Source organism: Oncorhynchus mykiss, chromosome 11 (assembly GCF_013265735.2).
Source record: "Oncorhynchus mykiss isolate Arlee chromosome 11, USDA_OmykA_1.1, whole genome shotgun sequence".
NCBI classification, from domain to species: Eukaryota; Metazoa; Chordata; class Actinopteri; order Salmoniformes; family Salmonidae; genus Oncorhynchus; species Oncorhynchus mykiss.
Window position 1 is genome coordinate 49620322 of NC_048575.1, and position 13097 is coordinate 49633418.

Below are 13097 nucleotides of genomic sequence, written 5' to 3' on the forward strand. Positions count from 1 at the left end.
CGGGTGTAGAGTTTATGGAACAGCGCGGAAGACTTTGCTTCAGAGGCTGGACAGAATCCAGTATATAGCTTTAAGGAAGTGTATTGGTGCATTTAGGCCGTCGTTGTAAAATAAGACTAACCGATTTGCCTAGTTAAATAAAACATTTTTTTTAATTATCAACATCTGTATGTGCCTTAGTAGTGGAGGCAGGTGAGATACCTTTGGAAATACGGCATAAAAACCCAATAAGCATTTTCTTAAGTTGAAAGGCTGCCATTGAACATTGAGTTTAACATGTCAATAGATTGTTGTAGCTTTGACATTAATGTATTTTAGCTACTTTAATCACATTTATGATTTCTGAAGATGAGTTGAGTTTACCTTAAGAGGCATTCACCTAGATTTAGCAATTTGCAGCTATGGAGAAGAGGCAATGCCAATAGCCATATCAATTTTCAGTCTGTGACTTGCTTCGCCAAAGCCATCAATAGTTGGGCTACCGAGTGGCACGGCATCTCAATGCTAGAGGCGTCACTGCAGACACCCTGGTTCAATTCCAGGCTGTATCACAACTGGATGTGATTGGGAGTGCTGTAGGGCGGTGCACAATTGTCCTATTGTCGTCTGGGTTTGGCCTCATTGTAAATAAGAATTTGTTCTAACTGACTTGCCTGGTTAAATAAAAAACATATTCAGCAGAAACAGGTATAGAACCACATAAATATAGTCTGATTTGTATAAAATAATTGTCTGAAGTTGTCATGTGTTCTGACGTATGTGAGCCAGGTGGAGGATTATCTACAGATGTGTGACTTCCAGTCTACAGCCATCAGCTGCAGACATGCATGCCTCCTGGAGCCTCCACAAACCTCTGGCCTGTGATCTTCTTAGAACAGAACAGTCTGGGAAAACATTCAGACACACAGTCAAGCACGCACCCAGCACTGTTGAAATACCTCTTGCTTTCACTTGAAAAAACTTTGTAAAAATCTGATAGCACCCTTTTTATATATCTCATCTGAAAACTGTTGTAATTGTCTTGTTTAGAGAATGGAGATACTATTGAGTTTTGTCCACTCCACAGGGGATGTTCCTGGATGCTCTGGAGTTGTTTGCCAAGGCCTTGCTGCTTGTCATATCACATGAGGAGGTCAGTGTGAAATTTGAGGTATTCACATAGCTATGTTCATGAAAATTAATATAGTTGTTACTGTTTCCACTATATACAAACACTTTCTTTGGTTTTATCCAAATGTTATCTGCCTAAGGAGGGCATGTGAAATCCTTTGACCTCAGCCATCTCTACAGACAGACACTCCTTGCACAGCCAACAGATGGTGCTATTCACCTAAGATTTAAAACAATGTTTCACGGGTGTGAACCACGGAAGTGTCTCTCTTTGTTGCTGTTGTAGCCTGGCATGTCTGACGTCCCTGGGCCGCTATTCTGACTGTCTGAGGCTGTTTAGTAACTGGCTACAGGTAGACTCTGAGACCGCAGATCTGCTCACCCTCAGAGCACGTCTCCACAAACAGCTCAACCAGGTCAGTAGGACACTCTCACACTCGGTTTCCTTGGTGTTAACGCTTGGCAATATCTGACAATACCATGCTATAAAGAACGCAGGTGTGACGATTTCTAGCACCAAATGTAATTTCAACCACTAACCTTATGAGCTGTAACCTTTGGGAAAAATTGCTTATGTACTAGTTCAACACTTGTGACATCATTTCCACTTTTGTCCTCTCGGACCATCTAGTGACTACCTATAAAAAAATATTTAAAAAAAAACAAATTTACATGCATTCTAATGGAATGACAGGACCATTCTTCATTAGTGATGGGGGAAAAAAATCTATACAGTTACATATCACAATATTATTTTTGGAAGATATATAGATATTTGACTCCCAAAAATTGCTACCATAGGTAGCGTTAACTAGCGCTAGTCAGCTGTGCCTCTTCCAAAACGTAAGTATTTTTCATCCTATAGCTTGTTCTCCATCTTCTTTTTAAATAGTGAGCCAACATGTTTTCAGCACTTTTATTTCTCTGACTGATCAAAACTTGTTTTCTCTTGTCTCTCTGCAGCAGACATTTAGTGAGCAATATGTTTGGAACATAAAATCGCAATAAAATGTCAGTATGGAATCGCAATAAATATAGAATCGTGAAAATAGCAATACATATCTTATTGGCACTAAGTATCGTGACAATATCATATCGTAAGGTCCCTGGCAATTACCAGGACTCTTCTCCAGACAGGTAACACTGTGCTACCCTGATCTGAGGTCAGGGTCCTCAGTCCATCGTGCCTAGAGGCAGGTGCCCTGCTGGGCTAGAGGAGGCCTGTGAGAGGGCCAGGCAGCAGGCCATCAGCAGGGCCCTGGCAGGGAAGATCACGGAGGCCCTGTCCAAGATCAACATGGCCCTGGAGCATTGCACTGAGACTGAAGAACGATCTGGCCTTAATAGCGATGCACTCTTATAATCTCCACCCGGCATAGCCAGAAGAGGACTGATTCCTGGTTCCTCTCAAGGTTGCTTCCTAGATCTGCCTTTCTAGAGAGTTTTTCCTTGCCACTGTGCCTTTAAATCTGCATTGCTTGGGGTTTCAGGCTGGATTTCTGTATAGGCACGTTGTAACATCTGCTGGCGTTAAAAGAGCTTTATAAATAAATCTGGGAAAAAAGAGCTTTATAAATACATTTGAGCACCACTACCTCTTCAGGTGTTCAAATCAAATCAAATTTTATTAGTCTCATGCGCCGAATACAACCTTACAGTGAAATGCTTACTTACAAGCCCCTAACCAACAATGCAGTTTAATAAATAAATGAAAAAATTAATAAAAAAGAAATAAAAGTACCAAGTAATTAAAGAGCAGCAGTAAAATAACAATAGTGAGACTATGTACAGGGGGGTACTGATACAGCAGGTGGTCATAAGGTTCTTGTTAGAAGCTAGAATCTTGATCTTGTTGACAGAGTATTTATCTGTACGTGTAAAGGTTCTGATACAGCAAGCAAGAATGTTGTGGTTTAGTTGATACATGCCTGGTTGATCCCATTTTACCAGACCATTCTCCTCTACCAATGAAGAGATATACACTGAGTGCACAAAACATTAAAAACACAATCATAATATTGAGTTGAACCCCCCCTCCCTTCTCCCTTTTTCCCTCAAAACAGTCTCAATTCGTCAGGGCATAGACTACAATGTGTCGAAAGTGTTCCACAGGGACGCTGGCCCATGTTGACTCCAATGCTTCCCACAGTTGTGTCAAGTTGGCTGGATGTCCTTTGGGTGGTGGACCATTCTTGATACACATGGGGAAACTATTGGGTGTGAAAAGCCACCTACTTCCATACCTCATTCAAAGGCACTTAAATATTTTGTCTTGCCCATTCACCCTCTGAATAGCACACATACACAATCCATGTCTGAATTGTCTCAAGGCTTAGCAATCCTTCTTTAACCTGTCTCCTCCCCTTCACCTACACTAATTGAAGTGGATTTATCAAGTGACATCAATAAGGGATCATAGCTTTCACCTGGATTCACCTGGTCAGTCTAGGTCATGGAAAGAGCAGGTGTTCATAATGTTCTTTTTAGAAGCTACAAGCTTGATAATGTTGACACGTTTTCAGACGGATTCTCGTCTACCAATTTAAAGTAAACAAATGAGGATACATAATCTACATTGTGTTGCTGTGATATGCTCCATACTGTCTATTATCCACTAATATGTAGTATTTTGCACCATAGGGGTATTCTGTACCGCAGGCTGAAAGACTTCACTTCTGTCATTGAGGACCTGGTCCTGGCTGTGGAGCTGAGTGAGGCTTGAGTCCAGGGGGCGGAGCCGAGCGGACACACCCAGGAAAAACTGAGGGCCGTGCAGTAGGCGGCCCAGGCCCAGCTGGTGCTCACCTATAACGACTTTGCCGTGCCGTGCTTCTTCCCATAGCTTCTACGCCGAGGAAACCATGCTGCTCAGCAAGGCCATCCAGGAGCAGAAGGAGGAAAGCGGCCTCCACATTAACAGAGGAGGTGAGGGGAGGGGAAAGGAGAGGACGGGAGAGGAAAGCAGAGGAGAGATGAGGGAAGGGAGGTATGTTTAAGGGGGTGGGAGGAAGTGGAGGCGAAGGGGGTGAGTTTGGCTGAGGTAAAATGAGAGAGGTTGTGGGCTCCCTCTTGAAAAAGGTGCAATTGATGTCTGGCTCTGTGAAATAGAAATAGTGTGTGAATATGGACGGTGGGCAGGAGTCTCTGAGATCAAGAGAGGATGTGTTTAAAGTGACTGGAGATTTGATTTCATATCACCTCACAGACCTTGAATACATCAATGCATAAAGTTAGTACCTATATCCATTAGATCCAATTTCAGGAAGGAGTGCATCTGAGTCGACAGTAGATATCACCTCTGATATTTACAGAGGTGGTTGTGGTTTGTGCAGACTGTTTCCTCCAGCAGGACGAGTGGGAGTTTGCCCTGGCTGACTACCAGCAGGCGGAGGAGATGTCTCCTGATGACCAGGCCATCTGGATCCGCCTCGCTGTCATCCTCAACACCCTGGGCACACACTGCTACCAGGACTGGTGAGTCTCAGTCTGTCATCCATAACACTGTGTATTGTCTTCACCGCAGGAAGTACCATGAGGCAGCTCTGACAAGTTCTCTGAGGCCATCAAGTACAACCCTGGAGTTAGACAGTACTATGAGAACTGGGCCAAAGCCCCACCATAAAGTGCCCAACGTGGAGGGGGCCAAGCAGGATGCCATCAGTACCCTTCTCCTGGACCCTACTAATGATCGGGCAAGACCCTCAATGCCTGTACTGTGTGTCTCATCAACTCTCTCCATAATACTGAGCTGTTATAGCTAGGGTCTAATGTGGACTAAGGACTCTAGTAATGCAAGTACTAAGCTCTCACCACTTGTTTCCAATGCAGATTGGGGGGGGGATGTTTTTTATAAGTATATGAACAGATTATTCTTTCTTTTAACGCACATTTCATTTTATGTAATACATGTTTCATAAAGTGGTGTGAAACTCCCACTTGGTGCAGAACTGACTACTGTAGTAAATCTGTACCTCTGTCTACATGTGTGTGTTTCCAGTTTTAATGTCACATGGACAGGTACAGTGAAATGTCTTTCTTGTAACCAACAAAGCAGTAATCAATAACAATGTAATACAACAAATAACATGGTAGAACAAAAACAAGTGAGATATAAACATAAAAAATAAGAACACAATAAAGTAAGCATACTATATACAGGGTCAGTGCCAATACCATTATTAACAATGTGCAGGGATACTGGATCGATAGAGGTAGATATATACAGTACCAGTCAAAAGTTTGGACACACCTACTCATAAAATAAAGGGTTTTTCTTTATTTTTTTTACTGTTTTCTACATTGTAGAATAAAAGTGAAGACATCAAAACTATGAAATAACACATATGGAATCATGTAGTAACCAAAAAAGTGTTAAACACATCTAAATATATTTTATGTTTGACATTCTTCAAAGTAGCCACCCTTTGCCTTGATGACAGCTTTGCACAATCTTGGCATTCTCTCAACCAGCTTCATGAGGTGAGGTGGTATGCATTTCAATTAACAGGTGTGCCTTGTTAAAAGTTCATTTGTGGAATTTCTTTCCTTCTTAATGTGTTTGAGTTGTGTTGTGACAAGGTAGGGGTGGTATACAGAAGGTAGCCCTATTTGGTAAATGAACAAGTCCATATTATGGCAAGAACAGCTCAAATAAGCAAAGAGAAACGACAGGCCATCAAAACTTTTTTTTTTTGCTGCAGAGGATAAGTTCATTAGAGTTAACTGCACCTCAGATTTCAGCCCAAATAAATGCTTCAGAGTTCAAGTAACAGACACATCTCAACATCAACTGTTCAGAAGAGACTGTGTGAATCAGGCCTTCATGGTCGAATTACTGCAAAAAAAACTCTAATAACGGACACCAATAAGAAGAAGAGACTTGCTTGAGCCAAGAAACACAAGCAATGGACATTAGACTGGTGGACATCTGTCCTTTTGGTCTGATGAGTCAAAATGTGAGATTTTTGGTTCCAACCACCGTGACTTTGTGAGACACAGAGTAGGTGAACAGATGATCTCTGCATGTGTGGTTTGCTGGCGACACTGTCTGTGATTTATTTAGAATTCAAGGCACACTTAACCAACATGGCTACCAAGGCATTCCATCTCATCTGGTTTGCACTTAGTGAGACAATCATTTGTTTTTCAACAGGAAAATGACCCAAAACCCACCTCCAGGGTGTGTAAGGGCTACTTGACCAAGGAGAGTGATTGAGTGCTGCATCAGCATATGTGGGATCTCCTTCAAGACTGTTGGTAAAGCATTCCTCACGAAGCTGTTTGAGAGAATGCCAAGAGTGTGCAAAGCTGTCATCAAGGCAAAGGGTAGCTACTTTGAAGAATCTAAAATGTAAAAAAAAAAAATCTGATTTGTTTACTTATTTGTTAAACTTATTTCATAGTTTTGATGTCTTCACTATTATTCTACAATGTAGAAAGTAGAACAAATAAAGAAAAACCCTTGAATGAGTAGGTGTTTCCAAACTTTGGACTGGTACTCTATGTACGGTGCATTCCAAAAGGATTCAGACATTTACACATTTTGTTACATTACAACCTTATGCTAAAATTGATTACATTTAAAAAATATAAAAATACAAATCCTCATCAATCTACATGTAATATCCCATAATGACAAAAAAAAAATCAGGTTATTAGAAATGTTTATTAAAAAATTTATTTATAAATTATATAATTATAAATTTTTTAAAATTTATTAAAAAAGAAAAACAGAAATACCTTATTTACATAAGTATTCAGACCCTTTGCTATGAGACTTGAAATTGAGCTCAGGTGCATCCTGTTTCCATTGATCATCTTTGAGATGTTTCTTCAACTTGATTGGAGTCCACCTGTGGTAAGTTCAATTGATTTGACATGATTCTATATAAGGTCCCACAGTTGACAGTGCATGTCAGAGCAAAAACAAAGCCATGAGGTCGAAGGAATTGTCCGTAGAGCTCCGAGACAGGGTTGTGTCAAGGCACAGATCTGGGGAAGTGTCCCAAAACATTTATAGTATTGAAAATCCCCAAGAACATAGTGGCCTCCATCATTCTTAAATGGAAGAAGTTTGGAACCACCAAGACTCTTCCTAGAGCTGGTCGCCTGGCCAAACTGAGCAATCGGGGGATAAGTAACCAAGAACCCAATGGTCACTCTGACAGAGTTCCAGAGTTCCTCTGTGGAGATGGGAGAACCTTCCAAAAGGACAACCATCTCTGCAGCACTCCACCAATCAGGCCTTTATGGTAGAGTGGCCAGATGGAAGCCACTCCTCAGTAAAAGGCACACGACAGCCCACCTGGAGTTTGCAAAAAGTTACCTAAAGACTCTCAGACCAAATCAAATTGTCACATGCGCCAAATACAACAGGTGTACCTTACCGTGAAATGCTAACTTACAAGCCCTTTACCAGCAATGCAGTTAAAATAAATTGGGTTAAGAAAATATTGACTAAATAAACTAAATGTAAAAAATGAAAAAGATTAACACAAGAAAATTACATAACAATAACGAGGCTATATACAGGGGAGGGGGGGGGGGGGGCAATGTATATAGTCTGGGTGGCCATTTGACTAATTGTTCAGCAGTCTTGTGGCTTGGGGGTAGATGCTGTTAAGGAGCCTTTTGGTTCTAGACAGTGCTCCGATTCTGTTTGCCTTGCGTTAGCAGACCGAACAGTCTGCTGTGACTTGGGCAACTGGAGTCTTTGACAATTTTTTGGGCTTTCCTCTGACACCACCTAGTACATCCTGGATGTCAGGAAGCTTGGCCCCAGTGATGCACTGGGCAGTACGCACTACCCTCTGTAGCGCCTTACGGTCAGATGCCGTGCAATTGCCATACCAGGTGGTGATGGAACTGGTCAGGATGCTCTATATGTTGCAGCTGTAGAACTTTTTGAGATTCTGGGGACCCATGCCAAATCTTTTCAGCCTCCTGAGGGGGAACAGGTGTTGTCGTGCCCTCTTCACAACTGTCTTGGTGTGTTTCAACCATGATAGTTTGTTGGTGATGTGGACACCAAGGGACTTTAAACTCTCGATCCTCTCCACTTCAGCCCCATCAATGTTAATGGGGGCCTGTTCCGCCCTCCTTTTCCTATAGTCCACAATCAGCTCCTTTGTCTTGCTCACATTGTGGGAGAGGTTGTTGTCCTGGCACCACACTGCCAGGTCTCTGACCTCCCTATAGGCTGTCTCATCGTTGTCAGTGATCAGGCCCACCACTGTTGTCGTCAGCAAACTTAATGATGGTGTTGGAGTCGTGCTTGGCCACGCAGCCGTGGGTGAACAGGAGAGTACAAGAGGGGACTAAGCATGCATCCCTTAGTGTTGAGGATCAGCGTGGCAGATGTGTTGTTGCCTACCCTTACCACCTGGGGGCGGCCCGTCAGGAAGTCCAGGATCCAGTTGCAAAGGGAGGTGTTTAGTCCCAGGGTCCTTACCTTAGTAATGAGTTTTGTGGGCACTATGTTGTTTAATGCTGAGCTGTAGTCAATGAACAGCATTCTCACATACGTGTTCCTTTTGTAAAGAAGGGAAAGGGCAGTGTGGAGTGCAATTGAGATTGCGTCATCTGTGGATCTGTTGAGGCGGTATGTAAATTAGAGTGGGTCTAGGGTTTCCAGCATGATGGTGTTGATGTGAGCCATGACCAGCCTTTCAAAGCACTTCATGGCTACCGTCGTGAGTGCTACGGGGTGGCATTCATTTAGGCAGATTACCTTTGCTTTCTTGGGCACAGGGACAATGGTGGTCTATTTGAAACATGTAGGTATTACAGACTCGGTCAGGGAGAAGTTGAACATGTCAGTGAGGACACTTGTCAGTTGCTCTGCGCATGCTTTGAGTACACATCCTGTGAATTTTGAATGTTGACCTGTTTAAATTTCTTGCTCAAATCGGCTACAGAGAGCGTGATCACACAGTTGTCCGGAACAGCTGGTGTTGTCATGCATGCTTCAGTGTTGCTTTCCTCAAAGCGAGCATAAAAGGCATTTCGCTCATTTGGTAGCTCGCGGCTGGGTTTCCCTTTTGTCGTCCGTAATATTTTTCATGCCCTGCCACATCCGACGAGCGTCAGAGCCGGTGTACTAGGATTCAATCTTAGTCTTGTATTGACGCTTTGCCTGTTTGATGGTTTGTAGCGGGATTTCTTATATGCGTTCGGATTAGTGTCCCGCTCCTTGAAAGCAGCTCTGCGGCAGCTCTGTATTTTAGCTCGGTGCAGATGTTGCCTGTAATCCATGGCTTCTGGTTGGGAAATGTACATACAGTCACTGTGGGGAGGACGTCGTTGATGCACTTATTAATGAAGCCGGTGACTAAGGTGGTATACTCCTCATTGCCATTGGATGAATCTCGGAACAAATTCCAGTCTATGCTAGCAAAACAACAACCATGAGAAACAAATTTCTCTGGTCTAATGAAACCAAGATTGAACTTTTTGGCCTGAATGCCAAGCATAACATCTGGAAGAAACCTGGCACCATCCCTACGGTGAAGCATGGTGGTGACAGCATCATGCTGTGGGGATGTTTTTCAACGACAGGGACTGGGAGACTAGTCAGGATCGAGGAAAGATGAACGGAGCAAAGTACAGAGAGATCCTTGATGATAGCCTGCTCCGGAGCACTCAGGACCTCAGACTGGGCTAAAGTCTTCCAACAGGACAACGACCCTAAACACACTGCCAAGACAACGCAGGAGTGGCTTCGGGACAAGTATCTGAATGTCCTTGAGTGGCCCAGCCAGAGTCTGGATCGAACATCTCTGGAGAGACTGAAAATAGCTGTGCAGCAACGCTCCCCATCCAACTTGTCAGAGTTTCAGAGGATCTGCAAAGAAGAATGGGAGAAACTCCCCAAATACAGGTGTGCCAAGCTTGTAGCATCATACCCAAGATAACTCAAGGCTGTAATCACTGCCAAAGGTAATTCAACCAAGTATTGAGTAAAGGGTTTCAATACTTATGTAAAGTTGATATTTCATTATGGGGTACTGTGTGTAGATTGATGAGGTTTAAAATAAAATTTAATCCATTTTAAAATAAGTCTTTAACGTAACAAAATGTCAAGTGGTCTAAATACTTTCTGAATGCACTGTAAATGTGTGTGCATATTATGTGTGAGCAAATGATGGAGTGAGTGTTTGTATGTGTTCGAGTGTCAGTGTGCGTAAGTGTATAGGGCTCTGTGAGTGTGTTCAACTCTGATTGTGGTCAACTCTGAGTCCGTGTAGCCATTTTGTGTGTGTGCGTAGGTGGCCCCTCTGCTGCTGAGTCTGTTCCCAGGCTGCTCAGTGTCAGATGTGCTGTCCAGTGAGACGGCCAGAATGGTTAAAGCCGAGCTGATGGACAACATCCAGGCCTGGAAACACTGCATCCTCCATGCTAAAGTTAGGTTGGGCTAACACTGTTTGTCCACAACCCCTCCCTGCCACGGCTAAAAGTGGTCAGACCTGAATCAGAAAGATATATAAATACCTGGTTTAGTTTTCCAGGTACAATAGAATGGAAAAACCCCCAAAGTACAGAATCAAAGCTAAATCAAGCACATGTACTTTTGTGTTTTTTTAAACATATTTATTTAACTCCGGTCTGAGAATGGTCAAAAGGGCAGTTGCACAGATCCAGATGAACACTTCTCCTGGACTAAAAAGAAGCCTGTTCAATAGAGAGTCTCAATTGGAAGTGCTTTGTAGTCCTTCCTTACATAGGCCAAATATGGGTGTGTACACCAGTCCCAAAGTGGTCAAACTAATTGTGGTTGATGCTCATTTCAGATGTGTTTCCCCAGAATCTGCAGTGGGCTTGACAAGATGACCCTGTCACATGACACAGATATCCAGTCTGACATCCAATCCTCAGAGGACCAGTCTGACCAGGTGGCGGAGCCGCTTAAAGCCTATGTGGCACCCCAGTACGTGTACAAGCAGATCGCCAGGATCCACCAGCAGGTACTAGACCAGGAAAACACCCAGACACTGGGACAGCAAACTCATCTACCCTCATCTAGTGAGGTCACTTAATAAAGCCCTTCAGTTCAAACTCTCTTTCCATACCTCTTATTCACAAAATCACATAAAACACTCAACTTATGCTTCACCATTGATCAGTATTTGTTTTAGTTGGGTCCTCCACCCGTAGAGATCATTGAAAGAGTCTCTCATACTGAGCAGAGGTGCACTTCCTGTGTTGGCTGTGCCAGGTGAAGCGAGCAGTACGATTGGCCCTTGAACAGCGATAGCCTCTGCAGTATGATGGGTCCAGTCTGGCCCCCACCCGCACAGTGGAACAGGAGCAGTCTGCACTGGTCTCTAAGGACAGGCTGTACCACTGTAGGAAGTTTGGGGGGGGTTGGAGTGAATTCCACATAAGCAGCAACACTATGGTGTTTACTACTCTTAGGGTGACATGGTGGAGTGTGGCCATAGTACTATAGCTTGAGGTTGTCATGGCACAATACTGTTCTCAAATCCAACAGGTGTCAGTAGAGGCCCAGTTTTCCTTAGTTCCACCTCACCTGTTTGGATTTACAGTCATTTATCCATTAGTCTAGATTGTCAGGGCTCAAGGATTTTCTAATGGCATTGTTTTGTATTGTTTATGTCTATAACTATGATTGACAGGCAAATGGAGACATGTAAAGGGCGTATGACAAAAAGCAAGAGGTGGGCCAGTTAGATGAAGGCAGTTCAATATGACAGATAGAAATGATGGAGAAGCTGTAGCTCTTTTGTATATGTTATATTCCCTTGAGAATTTAGTTGAATGGCAAAGGTAATGTGCCTTGGACCGTTTTTTTCCTCAACATTACAGTACATCTTTATTTTTAACAAGATCATTTAGCTGTGTAAATTTGCCTGAAAATTATGTTTTTTTCCCTTGCCAAATAAAATAAAAGATATGTATCAAGATTATAGACAAGTGTAAAGATTGAATTCACCCTGAAACTGTAAATGTATCTAGAGTTTAAAAGATTTGAATATGTGTGGCAATAATGTGGTTTACAGTGTGTACCAGTTGGGTATTGTAGCATACTGTACATGGTGGAGACTGCAAAAGAGAGGGGGTTGTTTTGAGAGAGAAGCAGCTGCCCCCCCCCCCCCCCCCCCCCCCTGCTCTGACAGCAGCTATAGTAACAGCCGATAAGGAGATTGTGACACTCAACCCTGTAGGAAACACCCCAGCAGCATCTGATCACATGCATTCCATCCACACCAGCTATTGTTTCAATTACTGAACATGCAATCATTTGTGATGAACGTACAGTACAAATTCTACTCAGGCTCCCCCCTTGCATGTATAAGACGTCATTGAGAGCAGTGGCATAATCACATGCAGAGTGTGGCGTAGCAGAGAAGCTAGTTTAAAAGTACATGTTCACACAGTACGCCCGGTACCACCCAAATCTTCTCAATGGTGTCTGCCCAATGTTTGTGCAGACGACCACGGAGCCCATGCCTAGACTGATGTCAATCATCAGATGTGGTGATGATGTTGTGGCTCCATTTGGAGAGCGTGGTTGACCGCCGCCTCACAATGCGATGTCGGCGTGGGGATGGGGCTTGGTGCTTGGTTCAGCTCCCTCAGACAGTATGTGTGGGCTGCAGCCCTTGAACAAAGTGGTCTGGGACAGACAGTGGTCATAAAGGAGCTGAAAAGTGTTTCACCCCCTCGCAATAAAAGTTTAAGGTTACCGTCCTGTCAGGAATGGGAAATGCAGCCAGGAGAGCCCAGTGGCCGCCAGGTTCTACCCCAGACAAAAACACCTTTCTCTGGGCACAGGAGCTGGTGGCTTTGCCCCCAGTCCAAAAATGATTGGTGGACCGGAGGAGTTTCATTCACGTTTGGCTAGAGACTGTTTTGTCTAAGACTTGCAGAACACGTTTGTAATCTTTGGGTAGTGTTCGGAACAGGTGACGTGCAGCTAACGCACGCCGCTTTTTCCTCCCGAAGGGAAATGTAGAATTCTTGCAGTT

General features: G+C 43.5%; 1 protein-coding gene across 4 annotated transcripts in view; it reads left to right on the plus strand.

Annotated features, from left to right (window-relative positions):
- The first annotated feature begins 53 nt into the window (after nucleotides 1-53).
- The window catches only part of LOC110535833 (ADAMTS-like 2), a 50073-nt gene continuing 37029 nt past the window's right edge, over nucleotides 54-13097 (plus strand). The window contains exons 1-6 of one of the 4 annotated variants that reach the window (XM_036935655.1): nucleotides 54-192; nucleotides 1067-1132; nucleotides 1397-1526; nucleotides 3751-4035; nucleotides 4443-4584; nucleotides 10899-11072. The gene's annotated coding sequence lies outside the window, so the exon portion shown is untranslated. Of the gene's footprint in view, nucleotides 193-460; nucleotides 1151-1396; nucleotides 1527-3750; nucleotides 4036-4442; nucleotides 4585-10898; nucleotides 11073-13097 lie in introns of those variants that run through there. The other 3 variants (XM_036935653.1, XM_036935654.1, XM_036935656.1) reach the window with 3 other exon arrangements.